The 20,280-nt window shown below is 45.2% G+C and overlaps 1 protein-coding gene across 1 annotated transcript in view; it reads right to left on the bottom strand.

Annotated features, from left to right (window-relative positions):
• The window catches only part of sgcd (sarcoglycan, delta (dystrophin-associated glycoprotein)), a 406,078-nt gene that overhangs the window by 217,187 nt on the left and 168,611 nt on the right, over window positions 1-20,280 (bottom strand). The window lies entirely within an intron of this gene.

The raw sequence follows: 20,280 nt of genomic DNA on the forward strand, positions 1-20,280 counted from the left end.
AACCCCGAGGCGTTCTCAAGCCAGCTGAGAGACGTAGTCCCTCCAGCATGATCTGGATCTTCCCCGGAGCCTCGTCCCGATGGGACGTGCCCAGAACACCTCTCCAGTGAGGTGTACAGGAGGCATCTGGAAAAGATGCCCGAGCCACCTCAGCTGGCTCCTTTCGACGTGGAGGAGCAACGGCTCGACTCCGAGCTCCTCCCGAGTGACAGAGCTCCTCACCCTAACTCTAAGGGTAGCACCCAGCCACCCTGCGGAGGAAACTCATCTCAGCTGCTTGTACTCTCGATCTTGTTCTTTCGGCCATGAGCCAAATCTCATGACCATAGGTGAGGGTCGGAATCTAGATTGATTGGTAAATCGAGAGCTTTGCCCCCTGCTCAGCTCTCTCTTCACCACAAAGGACCGATACAGCGACCGCATCACTGCAGACGCCGCACTGATCTGTCTATCGATCTCACACTCCATCCATCCCTCACTCATGAACAAGACCCCAAGATACTTAAACTCCTCCACCAGTCAAGGACACCCCACCGACCTGAAGAGGGCAAGGCAGCTTTTTCCGGTCAAGAACCATGGCCTCAGATTTGGAGGTGCTGATCTTCATCCCAGATGCTTCACACTCAGCTGCAAACCACTCCAGTGCACGCTGAAGGTCCTGGTTTGACGAAGCCAACAGGACCACAGCAGAGATGAGATTCTGTGGTTCCCAAACCGGATCTCCTCTACACCCTGGCTGTGCCTAGAAATTCTGTCCATAAAGGTAATGAACAGAACTGGTGACAAAGGGCAGCCCTGGTGGAGGCCAACATGCACTGGAAACAGCTTTGACTTACTACCGGCAATGCAAACCAATGCGTACAGGGACCGGATAGCCCTTAGCAAAGGACCCTGTACTCCCGGAGTACCCCCCACAGGGCACGTCGAGGGACACGGTCAAATGCCTTCTCCAGATCCACAAAGCAAATGTGGACCGGTTGGGTGAACTCCCATGAACCCTCAAGCATCCGATGGAGGGTGTAGAGCTGGTCCAGTGTGCCACGACCAGGACAAAAACCACACTGCTTCCCCCACACTGCTTCTCCATTATGGGTACAAATGTACCCATAATGCAATTATGGCATGTGTGTGTCTAAAGGCTAAAACCTTCAAAGTTAGTGCATTACTTTAAAACTAAAACATATAGTTGATATTTTCACTTTGTAAAACGACAGATGTGATGTTAACCCTCTGGGGTCCGAGGCCATTTTTTGGACAGTTCACTCACCTGTCATAAATGTTTTATTATTGCTGTTAAAAGACCACCCTGCATCCCACAAAAAGTGGTGTGTGTCTTTTTTTTTCAGGACAACCTGTACTTTCAGAATATATATGCTATAGTGGTGTTTTATAAGTGTAATAAAGGTTTACAATCAGAAATAACAAAAGAAAAAATAAAGCGGAAAAAAAAATTTCACACACATTTCTTCAAAACACAGTAAACTATAATAAACAACTATTTTGACACTTTATAAAGTTAGATTGGGATCTTGTACAAAAGAATTTACAAAATTAAGGTTCTAACAATAAACACAAATGCACATTTTGAACAATATATACAAAATGGTCTATGCGTTTTGTTTGTCTTCATGCTACATCTCAAAGCAATTTCTGTCTGCTATAACACAAAGGCTTACAACACAAACTTTTTATTTCCATGGAGATAAGCTTAATTCACTATGCCTGCAAAAATATGTTAGTGGTCTAAAAGTTATCGGAACTAAATTTATCAGAAGCTAATTGGCCCGCTGATGGTTTTCAAAGTTATCTGGAACGCTAACCCATGACTGAAAACATTACCTTCAATAATAATTAGCAGATTAGTGCCCACCACTGCATGTTTTGTGAAGGAAGTTGTAGCCAGCCCCCTCAGTCTGCTTTCTTTGTCTAAGTCAAACAGAGGGAAATCGAACCAGCGATTTGAAGCAAGTGACCTCATTACTGCACCAAGAATCTTTTATGCATATAAGGTTAATTTACACTTTTCTTCTAAAATATGAACATAATAGAGAAACCGTAGTGATTGGGATTTGTGTAAAAGGTTTCAGATTTTACCACTGCTGCAATTTGACTATCCATTTTAAGATCACCATTGATCTTAAAACCAAGATTAACATTGACATGTTTAAATTTTGCTTCCAAGGGTCCCAAATCAACAGAAGAGGGCTAGGTCCAAAAAAGGTCTTTGCATTCAAATTTAAGAAATTCAAGACAAGCCAGGATTTAATATCCTCTAAGCATGCCAAGCGATGTTTCAACAACTGACCATCCATCTGTGTCATGGGCAAATAAATTTGGCAGTCATCTGCATAGCAATGGAATAAAATCCCATGCCTTATAAAAATAGTCTCCAGAGGCAATAAATATAGTGAAAAAAGCAAGGCCCCAAAATCGAGCCCTGTAGAACACCACAGGACAAAGGGACTACATATGATTCAAAGCATCAATATTCACAGAAAACATCCTGTCAGTCACATAAGACTGGAACCACTCAAGCACAGTACCATCAATACTTACCAAATGATGTAGCCGAGATAATAAAATACTGTGATGAACAGTATCGAAAGCAGCAGTTAAATCAAGCAAAACCAAAAATGACAGTTCCCAGCATCACATGTGAGAAAAATGTCATTAAAGACCTCAATCAACAGAGACTCTGTGCTACGAAATCTCTTAAAACCTGACTGAAACTCTTTGCCTCCCAGCCAATGCTACAGGCTGGAGAATGTCACATACTGCTCTCTCTCTCTCTCTCTCTCTCTCTCTCTCTCTCTCTCTCTCTCTCTCTCTCTCCTTTTCAGATTTCTACGTGAGACATGATGTTTTCTATGTTTCTCACACTCACTCATCTTCAACCGCTTTTCCGGTTACGGGTAACGGGGGCAACAGCTCCAGCAGGGGACCCCAGACTTCCCTTTCCCTTTCCTGTGCAACATTGACCACCTCTGACTTGAGGATCCCGAGGCATTCCTAGGTAAGTGTGGAGATATAATCTTTCCACGTAGTCCTGGGTCTTTCTCGGGGTGTCCTCCCAGAGGGACGTGCCTGGAACACCTCCCTCAGGAGGCACCCAGGAGGCAACCTTACCAGATGACTGAACCGTCTATGTTTCTGTTCTAATGAAAAACAGATGGTGTACAATACTGCTGTCAACTGCTGAACAAGACCTTTTTATATATGTACCTACAAATTGATCCAGTCCAAAAGCAGTGAACCAACTGTACCGAGATTACAACTGATTCAGAGAGTTTGACTGATTGAAATTGTCTCCTAGTTTCTAAATTGAAATTGTCTCTATCTAAAAAAATTCCTTCCTCTTGCCTCTACTGGTGGTTGGCTGTCACTGCGGTATTGTATCAGTTCCTGTTCCGGAACACAGCTGTGTTTTGCTGTATCTGTTAGCTGTTTAATCTGCACAGTTAGATTGATCTAGTTAACTAGATAACGATTTGTTTCACAGTGTAATCTTCACGTGCCTTAACTAAAGCACTCCCTCTGCTGAATCACCTCTAAATTATTTACACATTATTCACTTTGTGTGTTTTTAGGAATCCGCTAGCTTAGCGCAGCTACTAGCGCTTAGCCGGTTTAGCATGGTGGCATCTCCTGTCTCTCCTGCACTTTTCTGCTCTGGGTGTGAAATGTTTAGTTATTCCTCGGCCTCCTTTAGCAGTAATGGTACTTGTAATAAGTGTAGCTTATTTGTAGCTTTGGAGGCCAGGCTGGGCGAATTGGAGACTCGGCTCCGCACCGTGGAAAATTCTACAGCTAGCCAGGCCCCTGTAGTCGGTGCGGACCAAGGTAGCTTAGCCACCGTTAGTTTCCCTCTGGCAGATACCGAGCAGCCGGGAAAGCAGGCCGACTGGGTGACTGTGAGGAGGAAGCGTAGTTCTAAACAGAAGCCCCGTGTACACCGCCAACCCTTTCACATTTCTAACCGTTTTTCCCCACTCGACGACACCCCTGCCGAGGATCAAACTCTGGTTATTGGCGACTCTGTTTTGAGAAATGTGAAGTTAGTGACACCAGCAACCATAGTCAGTTGTCTTCCGGGGGCCAGAGCAGGCGACATTGAAGGAAATTTGAAACTGCTGGCTAAGGCTAAGCGTAAATTTGGTAAGATTGTAATTCACGTCGGCAGTAATGACACCCGGTTACGCCAATCGGAGGTCACTAAAATTAACATTGAATCGGTGTGTAACGTTGCAAAAACAATGTCGGACTCTGTAGTTTTCTCTGGTCCCCTCCCCAATCGGACCGGGAGTGACATGTTTAGCCGCATGTTCTCCTTGAATTGCTGACTGTCTGAGTGGTGTCCAAAAAATGAGGTGGGCTTCATAGATAATTGGCAAAGCTTCTGGGGAAAACCTGGTCTTGTTAGGAGAGACGGCATCCATCCCACTTTGGGTGGAGCAGCTCTCATTTCTAGAAATCTGGCCAATTTTCTTAAATCCTCCAAACCGTGACTATCCAGGGTTGGGACCAGGAAGCAGAGTTGTAGTCTTACACACCTCTCTGCAGCTTCTCTCCCCCTGCCATCCCCTCATTACCCCATCCCCGTAGAGACGATGCCTGCTCCCAGACCACCAATAACCAGCAAAAATCTATTGAAGCATAAAAATTCAAAAAGAAAAAATAATATAGCACCTTCAACTGCACCACAGACTAAAACAGTTAAATGTGGTCTATTAAACATTAGGTCTCTCTCTTCTAAGTCCCTGTTAGTAAATGATATAATAATTGATCAACATATTGATTTATTCTGCCTTACAGAAACCTGGTTACAGCAGGATGAATATGTTAGTTTAAATGAGTCAACACCCCCGAGTCACACTAACTGCCAGAATGCTCGTAGCACGGGCCGAGGCGGAGGATTAGCAGCAATCTTCCATTCCAGCTTATTAATTAATCAAAACCCCAGACAGAGCTTTAATTCATTTGAAAGCTTGACTCTTAGTCTTGTCCATCCAAATTGGAAGTCCCAAAAACCAGTTTTATTTGTTATTATCTATCGTCCACCTGGTCGTTACTGTGAGTTTCTCTGTGAATTTTCAGACCTTTTGTCTGACTTAGTGCTTAGCTCAGATAAGATAATTATAGTGGGCGATTTTAACATCCACACAGATGCTGAGAATGACAGCCTCAACACTGCATTTAATCTATTATTAGACTCAATTGGCTTTGCTCAAAATGTAAATTTGTCCACCCACCACTTTAATCATATCTTAGATCTTGTTCTGACTTATGGTATGGAAATTGAAGACTTAACAGTATTCCCTGAAAACTCCCTTCTGTCTGATCATTTCTTAATAACATTTACATTTACTCTGATGGACTACCCAGCAGTGGGGAATAAGTTTCATTACACTAGAAGTCTTTCAGAAAGCACTGTAACTAGGTTTAAGGATATGATTCCTTCTTTATGTTCTCTAATGCCATATACCAACACAGTGCAGAGTAGCTACCCAAACTCTGTAAGTGAAATAGAGTATCTCGTCAATAGTTTTACATCCTCATTGAAGACAACTTTGGATGCTGTAGCTCCTCTGAAAAAGAGAGCTTTTTTATTTGTTTAGACTCTTTCTCTCCGATTGTTCTGTCTGAGTTATTTTCATTAGTTACTTCATCCAAACCATCAACATGTCTATTAGACCCCATTCCTACCAGGCTGCTCAAGGAAGCCCTACCATTATTTAATGCTTCGATCTTAAATATGATCAATCTATCTTTATTAGTTGGCTATGTACCACAGGCTTTTAAGGCAGCAGTAATTAAACCATTACTTAAAAAGCCATCACTTGACCCAGCTATCTTAGCTAATTATAGGCCAATCTCCAACCTTCCTTTTCTCTCAAAAATTCTTGAAAGGGTAGTTGTAAAATAGCTAACTGATCATCTGCAGAGGAATGGTCTATTTGAAGAGTTTCAGTCAGGTTTTAGAATTCATCATAGTACAGAAACAGCATTAGTGAAGGTTACAAATGATCTTCTTATGGCCTCAGACAGTGGACTCATCTCTGTGCTTGTTCTGTTAGACCTCAGTGCTGCTTTTGATACTGTTGACCATAAAATTTTATTACAGAGATTAGAGCATGCCATAGGTATTAAAGGCACTGCGCTGCGGTGGTTTGATTCATATTTATCTAATAGTTTACAATTTGTTCATGTAAATAGGGAATCTTCTTCACAGACTAAGGTTAATTATGGAGTTCCACAAGGTTCTGTGCTAGGACCAATTTTATTCACTTTATACATGCTTCTCTTAGGCAGTATTATTAGACGGCATTGCTTAAATTTTCATTGTTACGCAGATGATACCCAGCTTTATCTATCCATGAAGCCAGAGGACACACACCAATTAGCTAAACTGCAGGATTGTCTTACAGACATAAAGACATGGATGACCTCTAATTTCCTGCTTTTAAACTCAGATAAAACTGAAGTTATTGTACTTGGCCCCACAAATCTTAGAAACATGGTGTCTAACCAGATCCTTACTCTGGATGGCATTACCCTGACCTCTACTAATACTGTGAGAAATCTTGGAGTCATTTTTGATCAGGATATGTCATTCAATGCGCATATTAAACAAATATGTAGGACTGCTTTTTTGCATTTATGCAATATCTCTAAAATTAGAAAGGTCTTGTCTCAGAGTGATGCTGAAAAACTAATTCATGCATTTATTTCCTCTAGGCTGGAATATTGTAATTCATTATTATCAGGTTGTCCTAAAAGTTCCCTGAAAAGCCTTCAGTTAATTCAAAATGCTGCAGCTAGAGTACTAACGGGGACTAGAAGGAGAGAGCATATCTCACCCATATTGGCCTCTCTTCATTGGCTTCCTGTTAATTCTAGAATAGAATTTAAAATTCTTCTTCTTACTTATAAGGTTTTGAATAATCAGGTCCCATCTTATCTTAGGGACCTCATAGTACCATATCACCCTTATAGAGCGCTTCGCTCTCAGACTGCAGGCTTACTTGTAGTTCCTAGGGTTTGTAAGAGTAGAATGGGAGGCAGAGCCTTCAGCTTTCAGGCTCCTCTCCTCTGGAACCAGCTCCCAATTCAGATCAGGGAGACAGACACCCTCTCTACTTTTAAGATTAGGCTTAAAACTTTCCTTTTTGCTAAAGCTTATAGTTAGGGCTGGATCAGGTGACCCTGAACCATCCCTTAGTTATGCTGCTATAGACTTTGCTGGGGGGTTCCCATGATGCACTGAGTGTTTCTTTCTCTTTTTGCTCTGTATGCACCACTCTGCATTTAATCATTAGTGATTGATCTCTGCTCCCCTCCACAGCATGTCTTTTTCCTGGTTCTCTCCCTCAGCCCCAACCAGTCCCAGCAGAAGACTGCCCCTCCCTGAGCCTGGTTCTGCTGGAGGTTTCTTCCTGTTAAAAGGGAGTTTTTCCTTCCCACTGTCGCCAAGTGCTTGCTCACAGGGGGTCGTTGGGGTTTTTACGTAATTATTGTATGGCTTTGCCTTACAATATAAAGCGCCTTGGGGCAACTGTTTGTTGTGTTTTGGCGCTATATAAATGAAATTGATTGATTGATTGATTGATATTTGTTGAAGGGGGTGTTACAGTAAATTTAAGTATCAATTGCAGGACATTATGGACAATACCAGTCACCCTCTGCACACCGTCATCAGCAACCAGAGGAGCCTCTTCAGCCACAGACTGCTCATTCCCAAGTGCAGGACCAACAGACTGAAAAACTCCTTTGTCCCTCAGGTCATCAGACTGTACAACTCCTCACTCAGGGGGAGGAGGAGTAACAGGAAGACAGAGGACAGGGAGGAGAGGAACAGTCATAGCGAGTAAGCGATTACCTCAATTTCCCTGAGGAAGTCTTCGAATAGGATTAATCAAGTTCTATCTAATCTGATACGCCCCTCCAATAATAACTTTTTATCTGCTACTTCACCAGTAACCATTTTTATTTTCACTTTTGTGCAAGTTACTGTTGAACATAAAATATGTAATTTAAATTTTGCCCATTCTGAGCTTAATAAACCAAACCCACAGTGTACTCGGTACACCCACAGGGAATCCAAGAGTTCAACAGGACTCATTCTAATCGAGATGTGATTGACGTGTTTCATTGATAAACACCAGCTTTTCTTTTCTTTCATCAAAATGTGTCAATCTTGTACTTTACATGCTATTTTTCTGTCTAAATAAAGTGAGTCTTATTAATCACAACCACATCAAAGAAGTCATATTTATTGGTTCCCATGTCAATCACATTCAGTCACATTTTGCTGAAACTGACAAATCCCCCCAAGTAGCTCATGTATACACCAAGAGCGTCAGTGAAAAATGAAAACTTAGTCTGGATTTGTTTTTTTTTAATGGAACAGACTGCTGTCAGTCTGTTACCACATCTTGCTACTCAAACAGGGGTGAAGGGGAGCACAAGGGTCCCGTAAATTGTTCATTTCCTCCACACACAAGCAGGAAGGATGATGGCTCTCCTTGCCTTCATCCTTGCATCAGCATGCTTGCATTTTCACCTGCAGTTGGCTCTGCCTCCCTTTGGGAACTTATATTCCCTGTTATTACGTTTCGTTCCTGTAATTGCCACCCGCTGACAAGCAAGAAGGGAAACACTGTTCACATAATGGTGCCCTCTGTCATATTAGCTGGCCATGATGCATTACATATTAAATTTTTCTCTCCAAAAATTTTAACTGTGCTAACAACAGATAGATATAACCTTCAATCACTTTTTAGATACCGTAATGCTCCGTTGTATAAGTATACTATTTATACGACTTGACTATTGTGCTACTATCTGGGTTTACCTTACAGATGTGCACAAAAGTTAAGAGAAGGTCAACAAAAAACATCCATCCATTTTCTATATCCACTTACTGCAATGCTATACATATGTATCTCTCTCTCTAGATCAGGGGTCACCAACCCTGTTCCTGGCAGCCACCTGCCCTGCATGTTTTCCAAGTCTACCGACTCAAGTCACACCTGATTTTTTAAAACTGGTGTTTTCCAGCTCTTGATTGGCTGAGCACACCTGATAGAGTTAATTGCCTGGGAGTGGAACAGTTAGAAAACATGCACGGCAGATGCCCTCCAGGAACAGAATTGGTGGCCCCTGCTCTAGATAGTTAGAGAGAAATGCATAGATATGTTGGATGAACACTTTCTGGAATTCAACTGCAAATTCTGACTGATTTGTTAAATGGATTTACATAAAAATTAGCAAACCAAGGAGGTGATGGTCTAGTGGTTAAGCGTTGGGCTTGAGACCAGAGAATCCTTGGTTCAAATCCCAGCCTGACCGGAAAATCACTAAGGGCCCTTGGGCAAGTTCCTTAATCCATCATAGGTGTCAAACTGATTCCAGAAAGGGCCAAGAGGGTGCAGGTTTTCTTTGTAACCACCCACTGCACCAGGTCATTTCACTGATTAACATCACTTTGAGCAGATGGAATCAGTTAATCAGTGAAATCACCTGGTGCAGTGGGTGGTTACACAGAAAACCTGCACCCTCTTGGCCCTTTCTGGAATCAGTTTGACACCTATGCTAGTTGCTCCTGCTGTGTAGTGAGCGCCTTGTTGCCATACAAGGCGCACCCTCACATCGGGATGAATATGACGCATTATTGTAAAGCCTTTTGAGCATCTGATGCAGATGGAAAAGCTCTATATAAAATGCAGCTTATTTACCATTTCTTTGTTAATTTGAACAATTAGCCAAAATTAAGCTTAATACTTTATGCTGATGTCTATATGGTATGCTCTGTGTAAGCCTGATCCCTTCAGATCTCAGAAGCTAAGCACCGTGGGACCTGGTTAGTACTTGGATGGGAGACCTCTTCAGAACACCAGTGGCTGTGTGTTTCTCCAGGTGAAACTGGAGTTGTGTCAGGAAGGGCATCCGGTGTAAAACTTGTGCCAAACACCAATGTGGATCTGGTTGTAGCTGAAGTGGTGACCCAAAACAACACAGGGAGCAGCCAAATGGACAGCAAAATTTTATGCTGATCTCTAATCCAGCAACCACAGTCAAAGGTCTGGTTCAAGGGTGAATGATCATGATCAAGGTTTATCAATCAAGATCAAAGTTGTTGAACTGGCACCAAAGATCAGGTTCAGGTTCTAAGGTCATCCATTAAGATCTAACTCTGTGCACAGAAATAACGTTAAGAAGCATGATCAGTGATTCAAGAATACAAATCGATACAAAGGTGACTGATGAGTATCAAAGACATAATAAGGATCAAAAGTGAGTGTTTATGAGCCCATGATTGTCTGTCAGTAGGTGTATTTGGCCGATATTCAGGTTATGACCCTCATGTGGTCAGCAAAAATGTATGGCTGGCAAGCCACTTACGACAGATTGGTTTCCCTTCCAGATGGAGTCATAGATTCTTGCCTGCTTCATGCCATAGAAACTGGAGCTAAGTACAGCTTCAGCAAATCTGGTTTTACTGTTACAATTATTGTTCTTGAATATGGTCACATAATATAGTCAACAACAAAGCAAGAGCTGCACATCCTGTTTCATGGTGTAGCCACACTGTGATGGATTATGTAAACTAAGTAGAATGCACAGTTATGCACAGTTAACATGAATGTTAACTAGAGATGCACTGGCAAGCTCCCTAATGAGCACAGGACAAAACAGTGAACAAATGTACAACCGCCAGGATAGTTTTGAGTACGCACAAAACCTTCCAACAGACTCGATGGACATCAGCTGACATCAGCTGACAAGGAATGCATTTAACAAATGAAAAAAGGACTTAAACACCACAAAACCTTACACAAACGAATATCAAAAGTTCATGTTTCCTCAATCCATCACAATGTGACAGCTGGTTTGCCAGAAAATAAATACAACCCAAGGCATCTACCCAAAAACATGAAGAAAATAGTTTTTTGCATAGTCATTTCAATCATTAACTCATTCTCAGTACTCCCATAATTTTGCTTATCTCCTGAAATTGATTATTACTTCCAGAGATCTGAAACTGACTATTGGGTGAGTCCAGGTGAAATTACTGCAGGCTTATCGACTGACCATATCCGATCTGCTTCACATTTTCACAAATGAATAATAATAATAATCCATTTTATTTAAAAGCGATAAAATAAAGATAAAAACAGAGAAGCATATATAAAACTGGAAGCTGAAGAGTTGGAGTATGTGAGATCATGTGGTGTGTGTAGACATCGCGATGTGTGTGGTCATGTGGCATGAGCGATCGTGAGGAGTGTGTGGTCGTGAGGTGTGTATGGTCATGCTGTATAGGATTGTCTGAACAGGTGAGTTTTGAGTCTGGATTTGAAGAAGGGAAGGGAATCAGTGTTGCGGAGGTCAGGTGGCAGTGAATTCCAGAGCTGGGGAGCAGAGAGGCTGAAGGCTCTGCCCCCCATGGTAACGAGACGGGAGCGGGGGAGAGTGAGTTGGAAAGATGAGGAGGAGCATAGAAAGCGAGGGAGTAACTAATAACTAAACTGTTAATTAACAGTTAGTTAATTAACTGTTTAGTGTATTTTATAGCTGCTGCTTTTTTACCTGTTTAATATTCTGTTAGTTTTTCAGTGTAACTGCTGTGAATTTTAATTGATTTATCTGCGTCTGTGTGAGCCTTAGGAGTGGTTAGCTTATCCATTATTGGTTAGCTCGTGTTTGCTTGGCTACATTTTTGAATTTCTTAGTGCACAAAGTACACTACTTATTATACTTTACACCCTCCGTAAATCCTGCATGATGTTGGAAGATAGGGTGGCTCTCTTAGAGAGCCGTGTCCATAAGTTAGAGCAGCTTCTTAGCGCAGTGGAGTTAGATGTTATGGGCATTCCAGGTGAGGTTAGTGTTGGGCCAGCTAGCGAGCCCATTAGCATCAGCTTAGAAACGCCGGTTGTGGAGGATGGCTTTTGGACTGTGGCTAGGCGGAGGAAGCCCCATAGGGCTTGGTGCCTGGTTGTGGCACCCCGATCACACTCGCCGGTGCGAACTGTGAATCGGTTCTCCCACTTGGATTTGCCAGATGTTAATTCTCTGAGCCCACGAGTGACTTCCACTCCTGTCTCCAGGCCGAAACACCGGACTTTAGTGATAGGGGATTCTATCACCCGCAAAGTCAGGTTACAGACGCAGGCTGACGTTAAATGTATTCCTGGGGCCAGAGCTCCCGACATTGCATCTCATCTTAGGGTGCTGATGCTGCAGAAGGGAAGACAGATGAAGGAACATGACATGAGATATAGTCACATAGTTATTCATGTTGGCACCAATGATATCAGGATGAAGCACTCAGAGGTCACAAAAATGGACATAGAGAGGACTTGTGACCTTGCCAGAAAGATGTGTCGGCATCAATTAATAGTCTCTGGTCCCCTCCCCTCCCGGGGTACTGATGAGGCGTTTAGCAGGCTGACATCATTAAATAGGTGGCTGGTGCAGTTTTGTAGATAGCAAGGCTTTAGCTTTATTGATAACTGGTCTTCGTTCTGGGGCCACTGTGGATTGCTGATGCCGGATGGCCTCCACCCTACTGGGGAAGGCGCCGCCATCTTGTCTGCGAACATAGATAGAGCTCTACAGGGAGGGTAACATTAGGAATCTACAGTAGGCCACGGAGCAGGTGATTAGAGACCCTGCAAGGCTTATGACAAATGTGGGTGTGGAATCCATTAGCTTAGCAGGAAATTTATTACAGAAAATCCACTATGGTGATAGTGCAGTTTATTTGCCAGGGAAAGAATTTCAACAAGTTGAGACTGTGGCCTGCTTCCATAGTCGTGTCCATAAAAATCATAGAGGGATATGCTTTCCAAACTTAATACTCATTACTATATTGGATGATGTTGAAACTGAGGATGGCCCAGTGGTTGTTCCAGCAATAGCAAAGATTTTGTGTCTGCTACCTATAACACGTGTGGAATGTCTTAAACCCAAACCTACTTCTAGGCATCTTATATATGCTACTCTGGAACCACCCCTAAACCCAAACAGTTCAACTGTCAACCCCACTGAGGTCCTTGGACTGGGTCTCATTAACATAAGATCACTGTCCTCAAAATCATTGTTGATCAATGGTCAAATTATTGATCATCACTTAGATATGATTGGGCTATGTGAAACCTGGCTTAAACCTACAGCTGTCCTCCCCTTAAATGAGGACTGCCCACCAGCATATACATTTAGTCCCTTGTGATGCGAAGCAAGGCGGGGGTGTTGCTCTTATTTATAAATCTAGGTTTAGCTTATAAGCTGTTGGGGGTTACAAATATCACTGATTTGAGCATCTGATTCTCCACTCTGCTCAGGATATTACACATTGCCAAGGTCCGAAGAATAAAAATCAGTCGTATTACCTTGTCACTGTATATAGGCCTCCTGGCCCATATTCTGAATTCTTAGATGAATTTGGTGTGTTCATCTCTAACTTGTCAACTAGTGTAGATAACATTCTGATCATTGGTGACTTTAACATTCATATAAATAAGCCTTCTGATCCCCTCTGCAAATCATTTATGAAAATTGTGGATGCATTAGGATTTCGGCAATGCATTCGGGATTCGATGCACATTAGTGGAAAAACCCTGGATCTGGTTCTCGCATGTGGTATTGCTGTCATGAATATTGACATCATGCCTCTTACATCAGTGGTGTCTGATCATTCACTTATTAAGTTTACAGTTTCGCTGCCGTGTTTAGTGGAACAACAACCTTATATATCTTTACAGTGATGCATCAACTCCTCAACTAAGACTGAACTCGAAGCTCGACTGCCTGATGTCTTAGCTTCACATTTGACAAATACCCAGTCAGTAGACAGACTTGTGGATAGTTTAAACTCAGTGCTCAAAACTACACTCGACATGATTGCAACACCTGTGTTAAAACCACGCTCCCCCAAATCACAGTCACCTTGGTTCAATGATTATCTGCGTGACCTCAAGCATAAAGCAAGAGGTCTAGAACAGAAATGGCGTCATTCAAAATTAGAAGTATTTCACTTTGCGTGGCATGAGCATGCATTATTGGCTACAAAGCGAACTTACTACTCTGATTTGATCAACAAAAACAAGCATAACTCAAAGTTCTTGTTCGACACGGTGGGAACACTTTTGCATGGACAACCACCTGTAGTTCACTCTCCTTTTACAGCACAAGATTTCCTGGATTACTTTGGGAATAAAATAGAAGACATCAGGTTAAACATATCCCAGCATGCCTTAATCCAGCCACTACACCCTGCTATTGATGTGGGCGCCACTACTGAGGTATTACCTAGATTTACAGAATTTGACAGTATCTCACTAGGCATGCTGACAAAACTCGTAATGTCAACAAAAAGCACAACCTGTTTATTTGATGCTATACCAACAAAATTGTTTAAGGACCTATGGCCCACTCTTGGGCCGACTGTGCTGGAAATTATTAATCTTTCTTTAACTTCTGGATCTGTTTCTAAATGTTTCAAATCTGCAGTGATTAAACCATTACTTAAGAAACCTAATCTTGACCCTAGTGTATTGACAAACTATCGGCCGATATCAAATCTATCATTTTTCTCTAAAATTCTGGAAAAAGTAGTGTCATGGCAGCTCGTAGACTATCTTACTGAGAATAATCTATCTGAGCCACTGCAGTCTGCGTTTAGAAAATATCATTCCACAGAGACAGCTCTCACTAAAGTGGTGAATGATCTTCTGCTTACAATGTAGTCGGACACCACTACGGTTCTGTTGCTGTTAGATCTCAGTGCTGCATTTGATACAGTGGATCATCATATTCTACTTGATAGGCTGGAAAATCATTTTGGGATTACTGGGAGTGCCCTTGCATGGCTGACGTCATACTTGACCAGTCGTTCTCACTGTGTTTTGTACAGTAATACTACCTCTAACCTTAGTGACATGAAATTTGGGGTTCCACAGGGGTCTGTCTTAGGCCCCCTGCTTTTCTCCCTTTATATAGCACCCCTTGGGCACATATTGCGGTGTTTTGGGATTACCTTTCACTGCTATGCAGATGAAACTCAGTTATACATGCCGATAACGGCTGGTAATCTCATTCACATAAAATCCTTAGAAGATTACCTTGCAGCAGTGAGAAGTTCAATGTCTAGAAACGTCCTACTTTTAAACTCTGATAAGACTGAAATGATGGTTCTTGGTCCAGTGAGACATCGGCATCAATTTGACGATTTAACGCTCAGCCTCGGCTCGTGTGTCATACATCACACTAACAAAGTGAGGAACCTTGGGGTAATTTTTGATTCTTCATTGTCCTTTGGCCTCCACATTAGAAATATTACTAGGACTGCTTTCTTCCACCTGCGAAATATAGCGAAGATTCATCCCATCCTGTCTATGGCTGATGCTGAGACCCTGATCCATGCATTTATCTCTTCTAGATTGGACTACTGCAATGTTCTATTTTCTGGTTTACTGCAGTCTAGCATTAGGGGTCTCCAATTGGTTCAAAATGCTGCAGCCAGACTTTTGACACGAAGCAGAAAGTTCAACCACATTACACCCATTTTGGCATCCCTGCACTGGCTTCCTGTCCCAGTGAGATCAGATTTTAAGGTTCTGCTACTAACCTTTAAAATTATTCATGGACTGGCACCCTCCTACCTAGCTGACCTAATTAAACCTTACGTACCAGCCCGTGCTTTACGTTCTCAGGGTGCAGGACTACTTTGTTGTTGTGTGGGCCGCCCGAAGAGGAGGTACTGCTGGCCCAACACTAGAGGGCACCCTGCCTGAAGGCGGGCTTCAGGCACAAGAGGGCGCAGTCACCGCCAGGAGCATCTGGAACTTGGATTGACAGCTGTCACTCATCCACTCATCATGACGCACCCATAAAAGCCTGGAGAAGACACCACACCCACGCCGAGAAATCGTCGACCCGTACAGGTAGACTCTCAGCCGTGTTTGCAGCTAAACTTTTGTTGTGACGTTCATTGCATCTGAGCTGGTAGCTGATAATTAGTGACTTTTGAGTTTGCAGCTTATCCACTTGTATCCGAGTCTGAGGGAGTTGGTTGGAGCCGGCGTTTCTGCTCTGCACTCCAGCACTCCACAAGTGTATACTGGGTCTGCACGGTAACTCACAGGACTTGTGAAAGCAGGAGGTGGAGGCGTTCTTCTCCTCCCACAAAGGAGTCATTTGCTGACTGTTTGCTGGGTGTGTTCACTCACACTCACTCTTAACTGTTTCTGTTTCCTGCCAGCAGTACCTGATCTGACAGCTGGAGATGGTGGCCACCTGGGGACTCAGGATTGGCAGCTCCGGGGTGTTCCAGATCCGTTGGCGGTGGAATTGTCTCTCTGGACGGGAGTCTCCTATCCTCGAGCCTGCCCACACTACACCAACTTGAGATTGACTGTAGCATTGCTTGTATCTGTATTCGTTGTGCACTTTTCACAACATTAAATTGTTATTCTTGCATTCCCATTGACCGTTCATTTACGCCCCCTGTTGTGGGTCCGTGTCATCACACTTTTCACAACAGGATTTCTCGGCCAACGTCATGGATCCTGAGGGGCGTCAAACGTCAAGTGAACCACCGATGGAAACGCAGGGTGCACGGAGGCCAGCAGGAGGCATACTAGGTGAGCTGCAGCAAATCCTAACCGCCTTCACTGCTCGGTTGGTCTTGGTAACCGAGCAGAACATTATCCTCAATCGGAGGATGGAGGCTCTCACTGCTCAGGTGGAAGGGCACGCGCAGGGCGCTGTTGTGGCACCTCCTCCTGCTGCCCGAGGGCCTGATATTGATATTCCAGTGGCCATTCAATGAACCCCCCCCGTCCCCTGAAGCATACATAAGCCCTCCAGAGCCGTACGGAGGCTGTGTCGAGACATGCCCTGACTTTTTAATGCAGTGTTCGCTCGTCTTTTCACAGCGTCCGGTTATGTATTGGTCTGACGCTAGCAGGGTGGCTTATGTGGTAAATCTGCTTCGAGGAGAGGCACGCGCCTGGGTTACGGCGCTTTGGGAGCAGAACTCACGGCTCCTAACAACATACACTGGGTTTGTGCGGGAGTTCAAACAAGTGTTTGATCACCCCAATAGAGGCAAGACCGCTTTGAACGTGCTGCTGTCGATGAGACAGGGGAGTCGGAGTGCAGCCGAATATGCAGTCGACTTCCGCATCGCGGCAGTGAGGTCCGGCTGGAATAACGTTGCGCTCCGCGCCGCCTTCGTAAATGGACTGTCTCCGGTCCTGAAGGAGCATTTGCTGGCGAAGGATGAGCCGCGGGATTTCGATGGGCTTGTCGATCTAGTTATACGGTTAGACAACCGACTAGAAGAACATCGCTGGGAGTGAGGTGAGGGGCGTGGCCGGGCACGAGCCGTCTCTCTTCCTTCCGGGTCCGAACGGATGTCGCCGTCCCCTCGCTCCACTGCCAGAGCACTCCATGAGGCGACAGCTCCCCCTGCTGACGAAGCTATGGACACGAGCAGGGCTAAAGTAAAATCAGAAAACAGACAACGGAGGCTGGCCCGTGGGTGTTTTTTCTGTGGCTCGAGTGAGCATATACAGAGGAATTGCCCCAAACGGTCAAACTACAACGTCTGCCCTTAGAGACGGGGCTAAGGGTGGGCCATAACACTCACGAGGGGAAATCCTGCAAATCTGCACGAATCCCAGTTATGATCCTGAGTGGGGATCTAACCCTTCACGCCCCAGCACTGGTGGACATGGGGTCGGAGGGGAATCTGCTGGATAGCAGATGGGCAAGGGAGGTGAGGCTCCCTCTGGTGGCCTTACCATCACCATTGTCGGTACGGGCACTAGATGGCACCCTCCTCCCATTAATCACACACCAGACTCAGCCAGTAACATTGGTCGTGTCTGGGAATCACAAGGAGGAGATTGTGTTTTTTGTGACACCTTCTACCTCCCGGGTGATTTTGGATTTTCCTTGGATGCTAAAGCACAACCCCCGGATTGATTGGCCATCTGGGGTAGTGACACAGTGGAGCGAAACCTGCCACCGGGAGTGTTTAGGATCCTCGGCTCCACCCGGTGTAACGGCTAAGGAGGAGGTTTTAGTCCCGCCCAATCTTGCGGCGGTGCTGGCTGAATACCATGATTTTGCTGACGTCTTCAGCAAAGATCTGGCACTCACTCTTCCCCCACACCGTCCGTATGATTGTGCCATTGATTTGATCCCAGGCGCTGAGTACCCGTCCAGCAGGTTGTACAACCTCTCACGTCCGGAACGCGAATCAATGGAGACCTACATCCGGGACTCTTTGGCTGCCAGGTTGATCCGGAACTCCACCTCCCCAATGGGTGCAGGTTTCTTTTTTGTGGGCAAGAAAGACGGCAGACTCCGTCCATGCATCGATTACAGAGGGCTGAATGAAATTATGGTTCGCAATCGATACCCATTACCTCTGTTAGATTCGGTGTTCACGCCCCTGCATGGAGCCCAAATATTTACTAAATTGGATCTTAGGAATGCGTACCACCTGCTTCGGATCCGGAAGGGAGACGAGTGGAAGACAGCATTTAACACCCCCTTAGATCACTTTGAGTACCTGGTCATGCCGTTTGGCCTCACAAACGCCCCCACGACGTTCCAAGCATTGGTTAATGACGTCTTGCGGGACTTCCTGCATCGGTTCGTCTTCGTATATCTTGACGACATTCTCATCTTCTCCCCGGATCTTGAGACCCATGTCAAGCATGTACGTCAGGTCCTGCAGCGGTTGTTGGAGAACCGACTGTTTGTCAAGGGCGAGAAGTGTGAGTTCCACCACACTTCTTTGTCCTTCCTGGGGTTCGTTAATCTCCTCCAACTCCGTCACCCCTGATCCGGCCAAGGTTGTGGCGATGAGAGATTGGCCCCAACCAACAAACCGCAGGAAACTGCAACAGTTCCTCAGTTTTGCAAACTTCTATCGGAGGTTCATTAAGGGCTACAGTCAGGTTGTTAGCCCCCTGACAGCCCTGACCTCCACTAAGGTCCCTTTCACCTGGTCAGACCGGTGTGAAGCCGCGTTTAAGGAGTTGAAACTTCGGTTCTCAACTGCAGCAGTTCTGGTGCAGCCTGACCCCGATCGCCAATTCATAGTCGAAGTGGATGCCTCTGACTCAGGAATAGGAGCCGTGCTGTCCCAAAGCAGGGAGTCCGATAAAATTCTCCATCCTTGTGCTTACTACTCCCGCAGGTTGACCCCGGCTGAAAGGAATTATGACGTCGGCAATCTGGAATTACTGGTGGTGAAAGAGGCTCTTGGGGAGTGGAGACACCTTCTGGAGGGAGCCACGGTTCCTTTCATGGTTTTCACGGACCATCGGAACCTGGAGTACATCCGGGCCGCTAAGCGTCTGAACCCCAGGTAAGCCCGTTGGTCACTGTTCTTCGGTCGGTTTGACTTCCAGATCACGTATCGACCCGGGACCAAAAACCAACGGTCCGATGCACTGTCCCGGGTGCATGAAGAGGAGGTCAAGCCAGAGCTGTCCGATCCACCGGACACTATACTTCCCGAGTCCACTGTCGTTGCAGCCCTCACCTGGGACATGGAGAAAACCATCCGGGAGGTCCTGACATGACACCCGGACCCCGGAAATGGACCACCGAACAGGCTATACGTCCCACCAGAGGCCAGGTCTGCGGTGTTGGACTTCTGTCACGGTTCCAAGCTCTCCTGCCACACAGGGGTGCGAAGAACCGTGGCAGTGGTCCAGCAGCGCTTCTGGTGGGCGTCACTGGAAACCGTCGTCCGGGAGTACGTCCAGGCCTGCACCACCTGCGCCAGGGGCAAGGCTGAACACAGGAAGGCCCAAGGACTCCATCAGCCGCTGCCAGTGCCTCGTCACCCCTGGTCCCACATAGGCCTGGACTTCGTCACGGGTCTCCCTGCATCCCAGGGTATGATGACCATCCTGACAATAGTGGACCGGTTCGCCAAGGCGGCCCACTTCGTGGCCCTCCCGAAGCTCCTGACGGCCCAGGAGAATGCAGACCTCCTGGTCCACAACGTCGTGCGTCTGCATGGTATCCCAACAAACATTGTCACAGATCGTGGTCCTCATTTCTCCTCGCAAGTCTGGAGGAGTTTGTGTAGGGAACTGGAGGCCACCGTGAGCCTCTTGTTCAGGTACCACCCTCAGACTAATGGACAGGCAGAGCGGGCGAATCAAGACCTGGAGCAGGCCCTGCGGTGTATCACCTCCGCACACCCGATGGCCTGGAGTCAACATCTGGCCTGGATCGAGTATGCCC

This window comes from Thalassophryne amazonica, chromosome 9 (assembly GCF_902500255.1).
Source record: "Thalassophryne amazonica chromosome 9, fThaAma1.1, whole genome shotgun sequence".
NCBI classification, from domain to species: Eukaryota; Metazoa; Chordata; class Actinopteri; order Batrachoidiformes; family Batrachoididae; genus Thalassophryne; species Thalassophryne amazonica.